This window comes from Danio rerio, chromosome 14 (assembly GCF_052040795.2).
Source record: "Danio rerio strain M-AB ecotype USA chromosome 14, GRCz13ab, whole genome shotgun sequence".
NCBI classification, from domain to species: domain Eukaryota; kingdom Metazoa; phylum Chordata; class Actinopteri; order Cypriniformes; family Danionidae; genus Danio; species Danio rerio.
The window spans coordinates 36,323,229-36,341,864 of record NC_141034.1 but is presented as its reverse complement, the minus strand read 5'-3'; the positions used below and the strand labels follow the sequence as shown (position 1 = coordinate 36,341,864).

At 38.5% G+C, this 18,636-nt stretch overlaps 1 long non-coding RNA gene across 1 annotated transcript in view; it reads right to left on the bottom strand.

The window, feature by feature from the left end:
• LOC147833984 (uncharacterized) overlaps positions 1–18,636 on the bottom strand; it is a 131,192-nt gene that overhangs the window by 40,204 nt on the left and 72,352 nt on the right. The window contains exon 4 of the long non-coding RNA XR_015507692.1: positions 17,072–17,199. This is a non-coding gene — a long non-coding RNA (uncharacterized LOC147833984). The remainder of the gene's footprint in view (positions 1–17,071; positions 17,200–18,636) is intronic.

The window sequence follows — 18,636 nt, the reverse complement described above, 5'->3', positions numbered from 1 at the left end:
TGTTTGGGATGAAATATTTTTTTTCACTGCATTTATGTTTTTTTTTATTTCAGGGACAGATAAAGTACGTTTCTGGTAGAACGTCCCTTATGTAAAGTTTTTTTCTCTTAAAAAAATCAATGAAAAAAACAGTAGAAATCTAAACAAAACAAAAAGATGAGGAATTACATTAATTATAAATCAAAAGAAAACTTTTCATACTACCCTAGCAACTTTTTTTCAAAAAGCACCTTGTAACAAATTTGGCAATTATTAACATTCGTTTAGTTATTTTTCAGCAATTTTTAAAAAGTGACTCAAAAGAGAAGTGGCTGCAGGGTTTACTCGGCAGAGTAAATTGCTAGCTCAGATTGCTTTTCATAACTGTTAATTTACTGATATCTGTTAACATGGTTACTTGTTGGTAATTTAGGTAGAAATAAATTCCAATAGTGCTATAATTGTCACTTTCACAAAAGTGTTTATTTCACAAGGTAAAAAGAGCAAATACAAATACAAAGCGGTGATTGTTTAAAAGAATGTCAATGTTCATTTTCAGTGTTATATATATATATATGTAAAAATATATCAAAAAGTGTTTGTATTACTTTTACAAATAGTCAACTGTATTTTTTATACAAATCTTGGACATATTTCAAATAATGTTTTTGCTGAGATGGCCAGTCAATTTGAGAAAACACTAATTATTTTGTATACTACATGTGCATCTGGATGTAATGTTTTAATATAATATAATAAACGGCGCCTCAGAGAGTAGAGACATAACAGGCTTACGATTGTCATATACGTTTTGACATCCCTGATATGCAAATTAGTGCATGGCGTCATCTGGCAACTACTTTTCGGGCAGGCTTTAGCTACTTTTCATTGGAAATAGTTGGCAACACTGCTAATAAGGAAGAGAAATCATAATACTAAGAGCAAGAGGAGCAAGCCTGCCATCATCAGCATGTCAGAATCTCTCACTTTCTCCTTCATGCAATGCACAGGAGTCATTAATATGCTAATAGCTGCATTCAGTACTGCTCTCAAACGAGTGTATTTAATCAAATGTGCTGTGACAGTCAATGCACGACTCACCTAATTCACCCTGTATTTCACTGTATATCTTCATTGTCAGCACATTTCCAGTGGTGTTCAGCATGTGCAATGTTTAGCTAGGTTTGCATCTGTATTCATTTCATGTCTGTGTTTTCCTTTACAAGCATTGGTAGACCTCAGGATGGGGCATGCAAGGTGACGGCGGCGCTCCTTTACATGTTGTGTGTGACCTCTGCTGTACAGACTTTCTGTAAGTGTTTCCCTCCGGCTGCATTTCCTCTATTTATCAGCACAGCTCCTCTACCATTAGCTGTGAGTCAGAGGGGGCATTCATTAGAGGGAGGGTTTGTGTAAAGGTGGATACACACACAATGGAAAGAATCCACACGCTCACCATTTTTGTTTGAATATCATTAGAGCGTCTCGTAATCGTGGGTGATTTCAAGGTTATGGTGTAAAGGAGCCACTACCCGCTCTGCTATTACTGAATGAGCTCTTATGAAAGATGCACTCAAGTGAACCCATGTGTGTTTTAAAGCACAAAACATTGGAGTTGTTTTTATTCTTGCCGCAGTTTGTCGATGCTTTGCTAGGCTTGTGTCATAACGGTTGCATAAGCACTTTCTTTTGCTTCAGATGGAGCAGAATGTTTTAGCACATTCAAGACAGGCAATTTTGGTTATACAACATATTTTACATATTACAATTGTAAAGTGCGCATAATAGGCCTTTTTGAGCACTAGCTTATATTTGTGTTGTTTTAGTTTGTTTGGTCCAGACCCCCACTCACTTTCCTTCAGCTCAGTACCTGATTCATTAGGGGTCATCAAAGTGGAATAAACCACCAATTACTCTGCCATATGGTTTATTAGGGGTCACCACAGTAAAATGAACCACCAATTACTCTGCTATAAGATTTATCAGGGGTCTCCACAGAGTAATGAACCACCAATTACTCTGTGATAGGATTTATCAGGGGTTGCCACAGAGAAATAAACTGCCAATTACTCTGCCTTATAATTTATTAAGGATTGTCTCAAAGAAATGAACCGCCAATTACTCAAGCATATGTTTTATGTGGTGGATGCCCTTTCAGCAACACAGAGTACTCTAATATGTTAACTCCCAGTACTGGTAAACACCCATACACTCTCTCATTAACAAACATTCATACACTATGGTCAATTTAGTTTTTCACGTATACTTTGCATTGTGGGGGATACTGAAGCACCCAGAGGAAACCCACACAAATATGGGAAGAACATGCAAACTCAGAAATACAGAAGTGCCACCTAGCCTAACCTGGACTCAAACCAGTCACCTTTTTGCTGTGAGGTGTATCTGCTAACCACTGAAGATTTGAAACAAAAATGCTGGAAAGGAAATAGTCAAATACCAACATGACAATGGATTCACTGTGTAACTATTATAGGCTATATGTTGTTCTGTTAAATTCCCACATCTGCTGCAACTGAGAACTGTTAGGCTTAAGAGTAATCATAGTTTGGATCATATGGGTTAAAGACAAAACTATTTTATTCAAAGGCCAGTTCTTTAATTGTAAAGACTGGTTTATACTTCTGCTTAAAGTGAATGGCATGACCTTGCACGTAGCCATGCATTTATACGTTTGCATGCTGTTTGTGTTGCTCTGCAATACACTTCTGAAATGCTAGCTGGCAGTAGGTTATGTTATGTTCCTCTGTCTCGAGTTTCTTCGCGGTTGTTTTGTTTTTTCTGAACGCTACCTTAATGCAGAAGTAGCTATAACTCACTCATTCAGAGTCAGTAACTGGCGGATGTGCAACAACTTTTAAGGTAAACACAAAAAAAAGAGTTCTGGAGCTCCATCTGGATTTACTTCACAGGATTCACCAATTGTAAACGCTAGCTTCATTGGGCTGGCAGCTCTTAGCACCACCGACACTCATCACAGCTACCCTGCTGAACAATCACAGAGCATGCGTAACACGTCATTCCGATGTGTAGTTAATTTTTTTGAGAGTTGAGCATCAGCTTTAGCGTCCGTGTCAGCTACAGCGAGGGTTATGCGACCTTGCAAAGGCGCCGTTGGATCATATATGTGCACTTGACGCAGAAGTATAAATCAGCCTTAATTGCAATATACCTACATGTAAAACTAACTACTAAATTTTGTTACATTAATTAGTGAAGGCCACTGAAGGTGTGACCAAGGTGTTAAAGGGCACCTAGGTTACCCCTTTTTTCAGATTTAATATAAGTCTTTTGCGTCTCTAGAATGTGTATATAAAGTTTCAGATCAAAATACCCATCAGATTTTTCATTATACCTTTTACAATATGCTGTTTTATACTGATTTCCAGCTGGGGGTGGTTTTGTCGTACTGTGCCTTTAAGACGATTCTTTCCCGCCCACTTTCTCGCCCACTACATGCCTCCTCCCTCAGCTGCGTCAGACAACAGACAGACTTAAAGGTAGAAGGTCTCACGTAGCGTTTGTGAGATACTACAGTAAGAACTAACCTTTACTAATCAGTATTGTGAAGTTGCATTGATGAGTCACACACAATATCGTTACAAAGTTAACGCGCACGCGCGCACACACACACACACACACACACACCACAGATGACACACACACACACAGGCAGGCAGACAGAGCGCGCTTAGCTTAGTTAAGGCTAACCTCAAGTACTGTGTGGATATCTGTTATGCTAATGTACAAAATAAACCTGATTTAACTTCCACAAACCGGGATTGAAGCGTCTTCATTTATAATTGTTCTGACACGCGGCTGTGAAGTAAAGCTGAAGTAAAACGCTGTAATTAATTACACACATACTCTGTTTTAAAACACTTTAAACATGTGAAACTTACTCTTAATCACATTTGATGATGATTGCTGATCCTAGCGAACAGAACAGACCTTTTATTCCCGGTTGCTTTGCGTATGTCTGTCTGGTCTTGTTGACATATACACGCGACTACCGGAACATGTCAATGCGCGCAGCAATCAATCAATTCGGTGGGCGGGGGGAATCGCACACCTACGTAATGGTGCGATCGATTTGAAAACAGCTCCAATTGGCCGACCCTTTTTTTGTAGTTAAATTGAAAAAAAAAAAGAACTGGGTGTGTTCATATCACCCCAGTATGACGGTCTATACACTATACCAACACAGATCTGTCCAAACAGCTTGAAAAGTAGATTTTTTTTACCATAGGTGCCCTTTAATGTTTGAAACATCGAAATGTTTCAAGGGGATCCAAAAGCATGATGAACCCGGCTGAGATTTGCTTACTGCACAATGAAGTTGTAGGTGATCTTTCAAAGGTGAGTTTTTTTTGTCTTGTCAGTTTGTATAATATTAGCCTAAATAACCATAACCTACATAGCTGGTTCTATCACATTTTAGGGGCCACTTGAAATATTTCAGTTGTGTTCTGTGCTATTTGCATGTGCTGTGAGAAATTGCAGATGTTTTCTTAAATTGTTTGCGTTGTGAGGAAATACAGTGCATAATCTGTCAAACCAATGACGGTCTTTACTGAATTTGCAAGTGTTTTTGTAATTCGTCACTTTAGAATTATAAGGTTCTATCTGCGTTCTGAATGATTTTGAAATAATGAGCTTTAGTATTTTTACACTCCATAGCAAACAGTATGTGTGTAACATTTGTTTTTTTTTTAATAAAAAGTCTTTAAATGTAAACAACTTAAAAACAATTATCCCATAAAGTTGTAATTTAATAAGAATGTCAATAACTCAATTTTGACAGAAATGTCAGATAGACCCTTATAATTCTAAGGTGACTATTTGCCTGTGCTTTCTCTAATTGCAGTACGTTAAGCTCTCTCAGCCACAGTAAAATTTACTGACGTTGGACTGTTCAGTTAAGTTCTGCAGTGCCTACAACTCCAGAATAACCTACAAAAATATTACTAAAAGCTTGTTTAAAATCTTCAGTTTTTACTCTAAATTGATCAATAATACTTAGCTCTTGACATCACACAAACTTCAGGGTTATTCTGCATAATCTGCACTTTTTGTGTTTGTTGCTGGACTAGCATTTTTTTTGACAGTAATGGCTGTTTATTTGCTCCGTGTTGTTTTGCATTAAAGCTCCTTGGTGCCCATGGCTCAGCGGTGAGATTATTTATTTATTGGGTTTTGACATCATGTTGCCTCTGTGCTGAAGGTGTATGAGTACATGCAGACTCCCAAGAGGAGGCCAGCAAACTCCACACAGCAGCAGCAGAGAGAGAGAGAGAGAGAGAGAGAGAGAGAGAGAGAGAGAGAGAAAGAGAGGGAGAGACAGAGAGAGATAGTCAGTTTCCTTAGAGGTCACAAACACATGCACATCTACACGCTGCACTGCTGTCTCCCCTGTCACTGCTTTCTGACTGGAGATGGGCCTCCACTTAGTGTTAGTCAACACCACTAGTTTTCCCCTGTGCCTAATTCCTTAATCGGCCCCCTGCCGAGGCTCTTAGGACCCCCGGAGAGGGCCAAGTGTGCAGTTAACTGCACAAAAAAGGGCACATGTGTGTGTTACAGGGGGTCTTTGTTGCATTGTGGCATACTCTTGGCCTCATGGTGATTACCCGCACCAGGGGTCCCGCATTGTACCGCCGCACCCGAGAATCTCACCTTTACAATCCCCCCTGTCGAGAGCCAGCAGGGGGGCTTGTGGCTGCTTCGCCAATCACTGTTCTTTTACAGTGAGAGCAGGCACTTATCTAAAGCACTTAAACACTAATGCATACACTAAACACTCACTTACATGCACAACAGGAACATTCCTAAAGGAGATCCAACACCATTCATTACTGTAAGAGCAGAGTACTCACAAGCACTTAAACACCATACACTTAAAAAGCCACGCACTTTCATTCTCACTATCTAATCACCTCTCGTGTGCTAATAAATGCTTATCGGTTACGTGCTTATATATAGAAAATGTTTTGAAAGAAGTTTCCTGCTCTCACCAATGCTCTTCTCACTAAAATTGGTTCTACTATGTTTGCAAATGTTATTTGTGTTATGTTAGTATGTAAGAGGAATTTCTGCAGTCATACCTCCAAGTTTAAATAACACAAAGCTTCAAAATTCATTCTAATATGCTTAATAAACATTAAGTAGTAGTAGTAGTAGTAGTAGTAATAGTAGTAGAGCGTTAAAAATAATAGTCTGTGTTAAAAACATTAGTGCTGATTAATATGTTGGTAACACTTGTTTAGGTCACAATTTACAGTATTATTAGTAATAATAGTATTAACTATTAACAAACACTACTAGCTTAGTAAACTACTAATTAGCTGTTTATTAGAAGGTAGTATGGTAGAAGTTGGGTTTTGGTTTTGGTAATAATAGGCATAAGCCAGTAGTTATTAGAATGAATTGTGACCTAAACTAAAGTGTTTATGTAAAACATATACCAAAGTAATTGGCAGTTCATTCTGCTGTGATGACACCTGATAAATTAGGAACTAAGCAAAAGGAAATTTAATAAATGAATGAATATACACGTTTACTGTCACATAATTTTTAATTCCTATTCATTCATTTATTAATGTTCATCCAATTTCCGGGCCTGGTTGCGGGGGTCTTAGGAGAGAACCCCTGACTTCTCTCTCCCCAGACACTTGCTTAAGCTCCTTCGGGGGATCCCGAGGCATTTCCAGTTGAAAGGCATAGTCCCTCCAGCATATCCTGTGTCTTCCCCGAGGCCTCCTTCTGGTGGGACATGCCTGAAACACCTCCCCAGGTAGCCATTTAGGAAGCATCCGAAACAGATGCCCGAGCCACCTCAGCTGACTTTTCTGGATGTGGAGGAGCAGCGGCTCTATTCCGAGCTCCTTCCGGATGACAGAGCTCCTCACCCTATCTATAGGGGGGCACCCTGCTACCCTGTGAAGGAAACTCATTTTGGCCACTTGTATCCAAGGTCCTTTTGGGTCATCATGACCAAAAGCTCATGACCATAGGTGAGAGTAGGAATTGATCACTAAATCAAGAGCTGCTGCCTTTTGGCTAAGCACCTTCTTTACCACAATTGACCAGTACATCAACTGCATTGCTGTTGCTGCACCGATTTGCCTGTCAGTCTCACATTCCATCCTTCCCTCGCTCGTGGACAAAACCCCAAAATATTTGAACTTCTCCACCTGGGGTAAGGACTTTCCTCTAACCTGTAGATGGCAAATCACCTTTTTACAGTGGTTCATTGTTCATTAATTATTATTGTTATTATTATTGTACTACAAGATGGATTAAAGCATTGTAAAATCAAGGTAAAATCATGTGGTCACTCAGCGCACTTTTCTCGCTTGCTTTAAAATACTTTAAGTGGTTCACTTTTCGACCTGTACAAAAGATTCTGCCTTCTCCTAGACATGTGCAAGAAGGATATGATTCTGAAAAAAAATGTACTCCAAGTAAGGCATCTCAGATTTGTTAAATGTATCCTCAGTTGATTTGTGATCTAAAAAGTGCAGCGAAACATACCTTGTTCAATGTATTTTATGCTTTACAAAAATGGGCCGAGGGAGAGAGAAAGCTGCGGTGCGGTCAGGGTTTGTCCTGTGGTGCTCGTTACAACATGAGCCTAGGATGAGCTCTAGCTGAGAGTCCTGATGGTTTCAGTCAAACACAGGATCACATCTGCCCTCAACCAACCATTCACCATCTTAACCACTGATCGAGAAGCAGTGGACCTTAAACTTATTTAATAATTCATCCAACCTACAACACCACTAACTGAAAATCATACGTCTTGGGTCCATGCAAACATTTCAGAGCTCTTAGGGAAGAAACCACAATGCTTCTGCCAACCCATAAAGCCCCAGGAGAAACATGCAATAAAGATAAAGTCTGAAATATCTTATGATAGATTGAGAGACAGAAGCCATCAATAATAAATGAATAATCTGCGTCTAAAGGGTAGGCTGAGCAAGTCTACGGTTGTTCGCACATCAAAGAAAATTTGCTTGTCAGTCCTGTTTGGAGTTCTAAATATGGCTCTGTTCAAGCACAGTTTGCTTAAAAAAAAACAACTGACAGTGTGATGCTGTAATCAAACTTAAATTCTTGTACTCACAACTGAATTTTTAGTTCAGTTCTGCTGCAGGAACAAAAGTGCAGTAACAGTGTTTCATGTCACTCAGTTACAGTATGCCACAAGGTGCATGATTCAGATTTTTTTTTTTTACTGCTAATCACTAATGTTAGCACTGTCAATCTCTTGCAGGCTATAAAAATGGGAGAAAATGCCTTTTTTATTTCAGGAAACGGGGGTAAACTGAATGAACTTGACAAAAGCTGACTTTGTTTTTTGCTGCATAAAGGTGCAATTGCATATGTGCAATTAACAATATTTTACTAAGTTTGTCAATAGACTGTACATTCAAAAAATGTCATTTGGTGTTTGTTCAAACTGCTTTTATGAAAAATAAGTAAACTCAATTGTTTTTACAAATTCAAGTGGCCTAAACATGAAACAATTAAGTTTAAAAAATTTTAAATAATTAAAAAAACTCAAGAATTGTGTTGATTTGTATCATATGAAATAAGTAGTTTGAACAAGTAGCCAAAATCATTTTTGGAGTGTAGATAATGGCATTGAGTATGTTTACACTGTTCATATGCAGAAGATATCATTCAATGTGCTATAGTATAATTATGCAGTCAAATCTAATCTCACTGGCCAAATTGGGTGCAACTGTTTGACTGTTGTTTCTACAAATGTCTGCAAATATCAGCAAATCACAGGGCAGCAATTTAATAATTCTATAGGGATACAGGCACTGTCAAAGAAGTTTGCTGAAATCAAACAATCAGAATCGCAATGAAAGGTGAGTTAAGTGACTTTGAAAATCGCATGGTTTTTAGTGCCAGAAAGCTCATTCATTCATTCATTCATTTTCCTTCAGCTCAGTCCCTTTGTTCATCAGGGGTCACCACAGCAGACTGAACCACCAATTGATCCAGCTTATGTTTTACACAACGGATGCTGCAACCCAGTTCTAGGAAACATCCATACACACTCATTCACACACATCCACAACGGCCAATTTAGCTAACTCAATTCACCTATAGCACATGTCTTTGGACTGTGTGGGAAACCGGAGCACCCGGATAAGATTCAAGCCAGCGACAGTGCTAACCCCTGGACCATCGTGTCACTTGTGCCAGAAAGTTTTTAAAAAATTAAAAATTAAAATTATTTCGTCAATGTTTCTTCTTCATCTTCTTTAGGATAACTTTTTACCACAGGCTGCAAGGCGTATCGTAATTAGAGTCAGTAGCACAACAAGCAAGCGTCATATTACCTGTTGTAAACATGAACCAAAACCTGATGCGGCTGATGAGAGGGCATAGGAGAACGAACTTGCTTTTACAGGGGTTTTTTGGTGCACAAAAAGTCATTATCCAGACTTTGACCATCAGAGAATCCTTGCTGTATATTAAGGGTCAGAGAGCTCTTGTATTGAATCTAAAGTATCTTAATATTGAATAGCATAAGGGTAAAACAGTGGCTCAGTGCACTCAGAGCAATGATCCCTCACAGCAAGAAGGTCACTGGTTCCCTCTTGAGTCCTGGCTGGGCCTGTTGGCATTTCTATGTGGAGTTTGCATGTCTTTCCTGTGTTCACCTGGGTTTCCTCCAGGTGACATTTCCCCCAAAGATATGCGCTATAGGTGAATTGGATGAACAATTGGCTGAAGCTTATATGTGAATGTGTGGATGTGAGAGTGTGTATAGGTGTTTCCCAGTACTGGGTTGCAGCTGGAAGGGCACCCCCTGCAAAAAACACATCCCGGAATAGTTGGTGGTTCATTCCACTGTGGCAACCCCTGATAAATAAGGGAATATGCCTAAGAAAAATTAATTAATAAATAGCGCATTTTTGGGGGGGGGTGTAAACTAATCCAGCATGTGAGAATATTTTAAATGATTTGAACAGGGACTAAGCGCATGTATATTAAATCATGCATATGTTCATTCATTCATTTTCTTTTGGCTTACCGGAGCACCTGAAGGAAAGAACATACAAATTTCATACAGAAACACCAAATGACCTAGCTGGGGCTCGAATCAGCAACCTTCTTTCTGTAAGGCAACAGCGCTAACCATTGAGCCACCGTGCATATATGTTTGTGTGTGTTTGTGTGTGTGTCTGTGTGTGTGTGTGTATGTGTGTGTTTGTGTGTGTGTGTGTGTGTGTGTGTGTGTAAAATCACATGTAGATGGTCAGCAGGGACCATTTTCAACAGTCTAGAGGCAACCCAAGCACTATGCGTGATTAACAACCAACTCCTCTGTCTCTGTCAAACCGATGCCGTTTTTAGCACTACAGAATCCTTAATATTAATATCTGTCATCCGTTCTGATTTGCCCCTTCCATAGTAAATGAGATCCTCTAATGAGAAAAATTCCACTGTCTGAACCGTTTCCGTCCTCCCTCTGTCAGCAGAAACAGATGAGGCCCTCGAGTCCCGTACAAGGAGGACGTGGATGTTCAGAGGAACGATTGTTAAGAATGACACATCAACAAAAATGCCATGAATCATTCCAGGCTCAGCTAGGCTTCTTTACATGTTTTGATCACTATAGATAAATCTTTGTTACTTCAGTGTGGGCAGGTCCCAGCGCTCATAATTCATTGTCCATTTTAGAAGCGCACACTACTACATGGAAGAAGAGCTCATTTTTAGGCAGAAAAGGATTCATCTGAGATAACAGATTGTATATTGGTGGTCTCAAGGCAGCACAAGCAGCCCTCCCACACAGCATGATTGTCCGCCTAGCAACCGTCTCCTCTGGCCATCTCAAACTCATCCCGACCGATATTAGCCTCTAATGAAACCAGGCAACGGGCTGCAAAATCCTCCTAATGCCTCGTATATGAATAGAGTCCAAATCATGGCCCGCCAATCAGTTCCTATGGTAACCTTACTCGTGGTTCACTTCTTGATTTCGCTTTAATGATCACACTAGGGAATGTATTGGAGGAATACAGGATGTACAAGTGTGAAAGGGAAAGAAATATGCGGAGAGAGAGAAAGAGGATGTGTGAATGAGTCATTGTGTTCAAGCTGTTGAGAAAATGTATTCAAATGAGGCAAACCTAAATTCTGTACAGCTTTTCAAAAACAAGCCAACTTCATTAGGCTCCTGTATGACAATACCTACATTGGGATTGCAGCTCTTTCCAGGTTTTATTGTTCTTTACCTGTTTGAATTACTCCATCAAAACATTACAAGAGGAAGAGAGCGAGAGATACAGAGAATGAGTCACTGGCTCGGGCTGCTGCATGTGCAAATGATAAGCAGACAATGCAGTTTGTCTTCACATATCAGCAGAGTTAAGCTGTGCTGTTCAGTTCCAAATATTCTATGTGCACAAATCTTTCAATGTGTAATCTGCTTAATAGTGCATGAACACAGGAAATATTCATTCTTGTTCATAGTCTTTTTCTTTCCAGAAGTCATAACAGTGTATTTGGCAGCTGATTCGGATGTTATCCCTCGATTGAATGGATGTGATCAGTGGTTATCCACTGATTGATATGGGCCAGTAGGGGTCTTCTGCGCCTGCTGGAAGGCTCAGAGGGCTGCTATCATCCATCCACATGGTTAATTAGCTATAGATCACATATGGCTGCAGATTGAAGTTAACGAAAATTATTTACATTATTTATTAAATATTTAATTAATTGTATTTTATTAATGTCTAGCCCTACCCCACCCCTAAACCCAACCGTCACAGAAATGTAAAAACAGATCTGGATCTGGACTTTTCTCTATTAGTATAGCTGATTAACCATGTGGATGGACGATAACAGGCCCCTACTGGCCCATAACTATCAGCTGATAACCACTTATAATGCCTATTCAATCCAGTGATAACATTCGAAGTGGGTGCATTTGGTAACACGTTAATTTAGGTCATAATATACACTATTGACTACTGGCTTATTACCTGCCTATTGTTAAGATTTTAACTGTCGATTAGTTATACAGTATGATCTAATTCTGCATCTCTAATCTTACCCAAAATCTTCTACCTTACTAACTTTTAATAACAGCTAATTAGAAGTTTATTAAGCTATTTTAGTTAATGATAGAACTAAACTAAAGTGTTACCGGGTATTTGTACTAGTTTAAAGTAGTTGTTGGTGTCTTTTTTCTAAGGCCATAACTACCATTAAAATTAGATATATTATAGCTAATTATTGATAATTAATAACTAAAAGGTTGTATTTCTTCTGAGATTGTGTGCTAAACCAAAATGGTCTATAGTTTAACACATGCACAATATTGCCAATCTTACCATCTGATTATTTTGTTTATCGTGCATTGAGAAAGCATTGCCTCTTATTCTCAATATATGGGAAGCTGAAAATTACAGATTTAGAGACTTATCCATGTTATTTTGGCAGTCAAAATACTTCACAATTCATGTCTAAAACAGACAAACACATCTTAAATGCATTTGTTATTGAATATCCCTGTTTTAATATAAAGCAGAGTCAGAAAAGCTGATGCCGTTTCAACATCATGAAACTGGAATAAAATATTGGAAACATTGGAATAATAATAATCATCTCCCTTTTTTTTTTGCTCTATGAAAACACTTTTATTTGAGGTTAAAAATATGTTTATAAAAAAGAAAGAATAATTGTCAGTTGTTAACTTTTTTCAGTTATATTATGCATAATGTCAAAATGGTAATTTACACTAGCAGACAAGATCAAATTCAGCAAAACATTTAATATAATTTAGAAAAGTCTACAAGGCTCAACAATAAGGACTGCCCGGGGCCAGTGTGCGAGATGCTCGGGACAACAGGCAGACCGATCGGGCCAGTGCTGCCTTGTTACTAAAGTTTCATTTGCCTGTGACTATTTGACAATTGTGTGCAAACACAGTCTTAGAATCGAGAAATGTGCTACCTTTTCTGTGAACACTATATTTCTTTTCAGTTCCTCTTATCTGATTGGATGTTGTGAGCATGTTGTTTTTCCATAGCCTGGTAACAACCAGTACAGCTAAGACACAGCAACATGGCAGCAACATCAAATTATGAAGCCAAAAGAAAACATTTCTTTCCAACATCTTGGAAGCAAACATTTACGTGGGTACAACACAACAAAAAAAAATTAGGTGTTGTTTTGCACAGTTTGCCATCAGTTTGGCAAGTCACCTTTTGTTAAATAATTTAGACCTGCAAAAAAATAGCTGCACATTTTACATACTGCTCTTTTTGTTTGCATAACACATATATTTTTGCTCATTATACACTTATTAACATTTTTATAGAGCATTTAAATTCTTATTTTATTTGATATTTTTTATCCTTACATTATTTTGACACATTTAAGAGACATGACAAAGAAATAGCTATTAACTTATTTTTTTGGCAGGCAAGTAAAAATCTGAACTGAAAATCTGAACAATTGGGCCAGTAGAAAAAAACATTGTTAACGTTGAACCCTGAGCTATAATTAAGCTATGAATAAAGCAAGGGTTTGAATCGATTTTTAACTTTATGGAATCATTTTTGAAGGAATAATATTTTTTATAAAATGGTTTAAAATTGCAAAAAAAAAAAAAAAGAAAAAGGCACAGCAGGGCACAGCAGGGCACACCTGCCTCTTTCTATCATTCTCTCATATCTAATTACATAAACATCAGTACAAATAGTCTTGCAGTGTAAATTACAAAGTCAAGGGACCATTTACTGCCTTTTAAAAGTGACTGATTTAAATTATGAACACCAAGTGTTAAGGTAAAACTTAATCAAAAGTGCAACTGTCCCTTTCAGTCTACTTTTCAGTGGTAAGATAAGGAAGGACATCTAAACAAACAAAGCCAATTTTGGTTTATTACTGGAAAATGATGCACCATACTGTAATTGACTCATGCTACAGGCACAGAACCCGTTGTCCTGGCAGGCTGATGCGGGTTTAGTTTGTTTGGCTAGCAGTGCTGTTTCTGGATATAGTACTGTACAAAGCCAGCCATAAATCTGCAAGCATTTCTTCATGTTTCTCCAAACATCTCTATGTTTCTGGGAAAACATTGTACAATTCTGAATGTTCTACACAGAGGTGATTGGGCTTGATGAACCATATGTACACTGTAATTTTGGTTGCCAGTAATAGTGTAAAAAATTACAAGTGCGCTGTAAATTAACAATTACAATTGTGCTGTAAAACTACAGAACAATTGTAATTGTTAATTTGCTGTGTGCTTGCAAATTTAGCCAGTAATCCTTTAAAAAGTTGTCAGTAATACTGTACAATTTACAAGCATATTGTAAAAGTAATAAAACACCAGCACAATTGTAATTGTTAGTTTTAAGTGCACTTTTACATTTTTACAGTATTACTACTGAGTTTTTTACAACATTTCTTTACAGTGCAGGAAACACTATTTTCTCTGGATATGCACTAGACACTTTCTTATAAACACTCCATGTTACAAGAACTCAAGACAAGACTACAAAAAATAAAATAATACAATAATAATAGAACAGATATCAACTTTTTAAAAAAGAAATATTGTATAACTGCAGATTAACTGTATATACTTAAGAAACACTGTGCAGCCTACCCACACATTACCGTTTTCTGATTTTTATTGCACTGTGATAGAATTCTATATGGGCCTGCACATCATTGCTTGCTCAGGAAATAAAATTACACTTACAGTAAGTAAGTAAGTGCATGGAAGAATGTAGACTATCATATTCAGTACATGCAAACAAGTGATATTAAGTTACAATAGTTCAGTAGTTTTATTTTTTATGTCATTTACTGTTTGACAATTGACTTCATTTTCATTTTATTTTCATCTCCTTTTCCGGGGCCGGGTCAGAGGCAGCGGTCTTAAGAGGCCTCCTCCCTGGGGGGCATGCCTGGAACACCTCCTTAGGTAGGCATCCAGAAAGCATGCCCGAGCTACCTCAGCTGACTTCTCTTGATGTGGAGTAGCGGCTCTACTTCGAGCTCCTTCCGGGTGACAGAGCTCCTCACCCTTTAAGGGTGCGCCCTGCCACCCTGCAAAGAAAAGTCATTTCAGCCACTTGTATCAGAGATCTTGTCCTTTCTGTCATGATCCAAATCTCATGACCATAAGTGAGACTAGACACGTAGATCGACCAGTAAATCGAGAGCTTTGCCTTTCAGTTCAGCTCCTTTACCACAATGGACCGATACGTCGGCAACATTACGTTGCTTCGGATCCAACTCTTAGGGCCTACTCACATTACGCTATCTGAACTGTCCCCAGGCCTGTTTCCCGGATCGTTTAAGAAGTGTAAGTGCTCGTGCTCACGGTTCACTTGGCCGGCCCTGGCCTTGATGGAAGAGGTTTGCCAGAGTGCAGTTCACTTGGGCTTTGGCGCGGTACACTTGTAGTGTGAGTGCAAAGCGTGCCAGAGCCCTAAACTGAAGACGAGACGTGACTTTTACGGGACTGTTTCATATGGATTAATTGAACATTCTTACTGTTCAATAAACGCAATTCCTGCAGCACGAGGACTTTATGATTGTTTATGAGCGTCAAAAGTGGCTGATCTGTTCGGCGGAGTTTTTGACTGCGTGTCACTGCATCTCAAATGACTAAACCGATATAACTACAGAAATCTTCACTGTGCTGAGCAAAAGCGCTTTCTACTGAACAGCGCATCATCGATGACGTAAGTGTGCCCAGGCCCGAATGCAATGCGAGTCCGGGCCATCGGGGGAGACAGGAGAGGGGACAAGCGTGCTTTGGCCCGGTTCAGGGCAATTGTACACAGTGCGAGTATGCCCTTTGTCTCACATTCCATCCTTCCCTTACTCGTGAACAAAACCCCAAATAACTTGAACTCCTCTACCTGGGGTAAGAACTTTCCTCCTAATTGGAGATGGCAAACCACCTTTTTCGGGTGAAGAACCATGGCATTCAGACTTGGAGGTGCATAAAAAATTCTGAACAAAATTTGTGACAAAGGGCGGCCCTGCCAGAGTCCAACATACTGGAAACAAGTCTGATTTATTGCTGGCAATGCAAACCAAACTCCTACTCTGAACATACAGGGATGAGACTGCCCTTAATAGAGCGCCATTATATTTTTTTGTATCGAGAAACAAAAATAATTATAGTTTAGTTTTAGCTTTAGTTTCACTTAACTATAACATTCCTAAAATGCACTGGTGACTATGAATGTTACTGTAAATTCTAAATCTTCAAAAACACATTCCCGGAATAACACCTCTGATATCTGATATCTCATATAAGAGCTTTATCTGGCATACTTGAGCTGTGATATACACGTTGATGACTAATAATCTTCACACTGCTGCCGGGCTCCAGACAGACTGCTGTCTCTCTCCGAGTGAGGCTTATCCAACAGCTGCCTTCTGCTCATCACTAATGACCACAATGCTCATCATACGTAAGACATCTGTGTCATCGCTGATTTCTGGAAGCATTATTATAATTACTGTTTGCCCTCCTCCTTACTTGGGACATATACAGTAAGATGCCATTTAGATATCCAAAAAGAGTACATTGATACAGGTTGCTTATGACCTATTAAGGAATGTTTTCTGATTATTTTATAGAATTAAGTGTTAGTTCAACAGCTAACAAGTCACCCAACAACAAATTATTTCGAAAGTTGAATACTTTTGAGATTTTTTCAAACAGAAGTTAAAAAAACACAATAGACAAGAGATTTAATGTACCAAACCAAACCCAGAGACCTCTAGAGTTTGAGTATGAATGTCATTTTTAATAAAAAAATGAACTCCAAATGTCATAGCACTGAGTTACTGCACCTAATAACAAAAACAACATTAAAACTGCAAAAACAATGAGAAAATACTGTAAAATAGAAAATGCACACAAACTACTCTATTTAGACTAATAAAACATTGTTTTAAAAGGCTCACGACTCATTTTGTTTTTTAAAAAAAGACATTTTGAAGAGAGGTGGACCACATGGTGATCCATTTGGTGAGACAGACAGAAAAACAAAAACTATATGCTTACATAATGTCACAGCTTTAATGGCTGTGAATCTCAGGTCCTCATCTTTTATTTATTCACTCCTGGATCACATCCACAGCATGTTGCAAACCCCCCCACTACGTCACGGCTGACAGCGGCATCCCACAAACCTGCACAGGAGAAACAGAGAGACAATGTGACAATTACAATCTGAAAATAAAGCTAAAATATAGTGGAACAGACAGAGATATAATATGTACATTATACAGAAACGCTCACACCTTTTCACATTACTTTATGCTGACCCCTTGTTTCTTCTGAGATTTTAGCTCCATTTGTGTGAAAGCTTTTTTTTGTTTTTTGTTACAGCTATCTTTTTTATTGCATTACTTTCGTTTAACATGATGTGGTTGACATGGGAGAATAAACCCACTAATGTGTCCGTCTGAGAGTCGTGCCAGGAACTTCTTTCCTTCTAATTATCGTCACACAAACACCAAGGAGCTCTTTTGTACTCAAGCTGTCATAAAATGTGGGCACTGCTCCTGTACCTATGATAGATTATTTCAAAAACGTATTTTTTTCCTGTCGGACACAGATGTTGGATTAATGAGTTTTAATGAGGCACCCTCTGTGCTGGTTTTCTAATACCTTTATAACAGCATGACTACTATGAACTGGCATCTTTGGAAAGGGAGAGAACACACTGTTCCTCTTAATTGCTCATGTTTACTAAAGATGTGCGTGTTGCACACAATAGCTCTGCATTCGGTATCATCTTGGATTGCCAGACTGAAAGGACATGACTGACCTTTGTGTTTTTAATTGGAACGGCTGCCAGGCATACACAAAACAGAGCTCTGTTTAGTTATCATGACATTCTCCAGTTAGTGGGAAAAACGACAAGAGTAATTAAGTATTCTGCTTTCTTATTCTCATCTGATATTTAAAAATTACATAATTTAAAGTGGAATTTAAACTACAATTTGAAGTTTATAGTTAGTACAGTGTTACAGAAAGAAATGCATTCCTTTCTATTAAGGATGATAAAAAAAAGGTCACAGTGTACAACTTGGAAGACACTTTGACATACACATACTACACTCTTACATGAAATGCATACACTTCTAAACTTGGTAGTGATGTGATGTTGTACACTGAGGCTTCGAAGAATGCATAAAAAAACAATCTTGCAGTGAAGCAGTGTACCGGTGTGTACTTGACTAGTTCTGCCATAATCACGTGATTGTGACGCCCAAAGCTTCGTTTTCACCTATACCCACATGACTACTTCGAATTTTGATTCAAAGGTTTAAACACTCTCACAGTAAAGTGTAAAGCAAGAGATTAGCAGCCGATTACATACATTTCTACTGTTTCAAAGCACTGCACCGGTCCCACGCACCAGTAATTCAACTAAAATACAATAGCAACTCATAGTAAAAAGCTTTCGAATCATACTAAAGTGTATTATTTACAACGAACTTTAAAGAAGACCACTGCATATTGTAGTATAGTGTGTAACAGAGGCCAGCTGGCGAGTGCAGCCCAAGAGCCTCACCATAATGCCTGGTTTATACTTCCATGTCTAGTGATTGGCGTGGCTC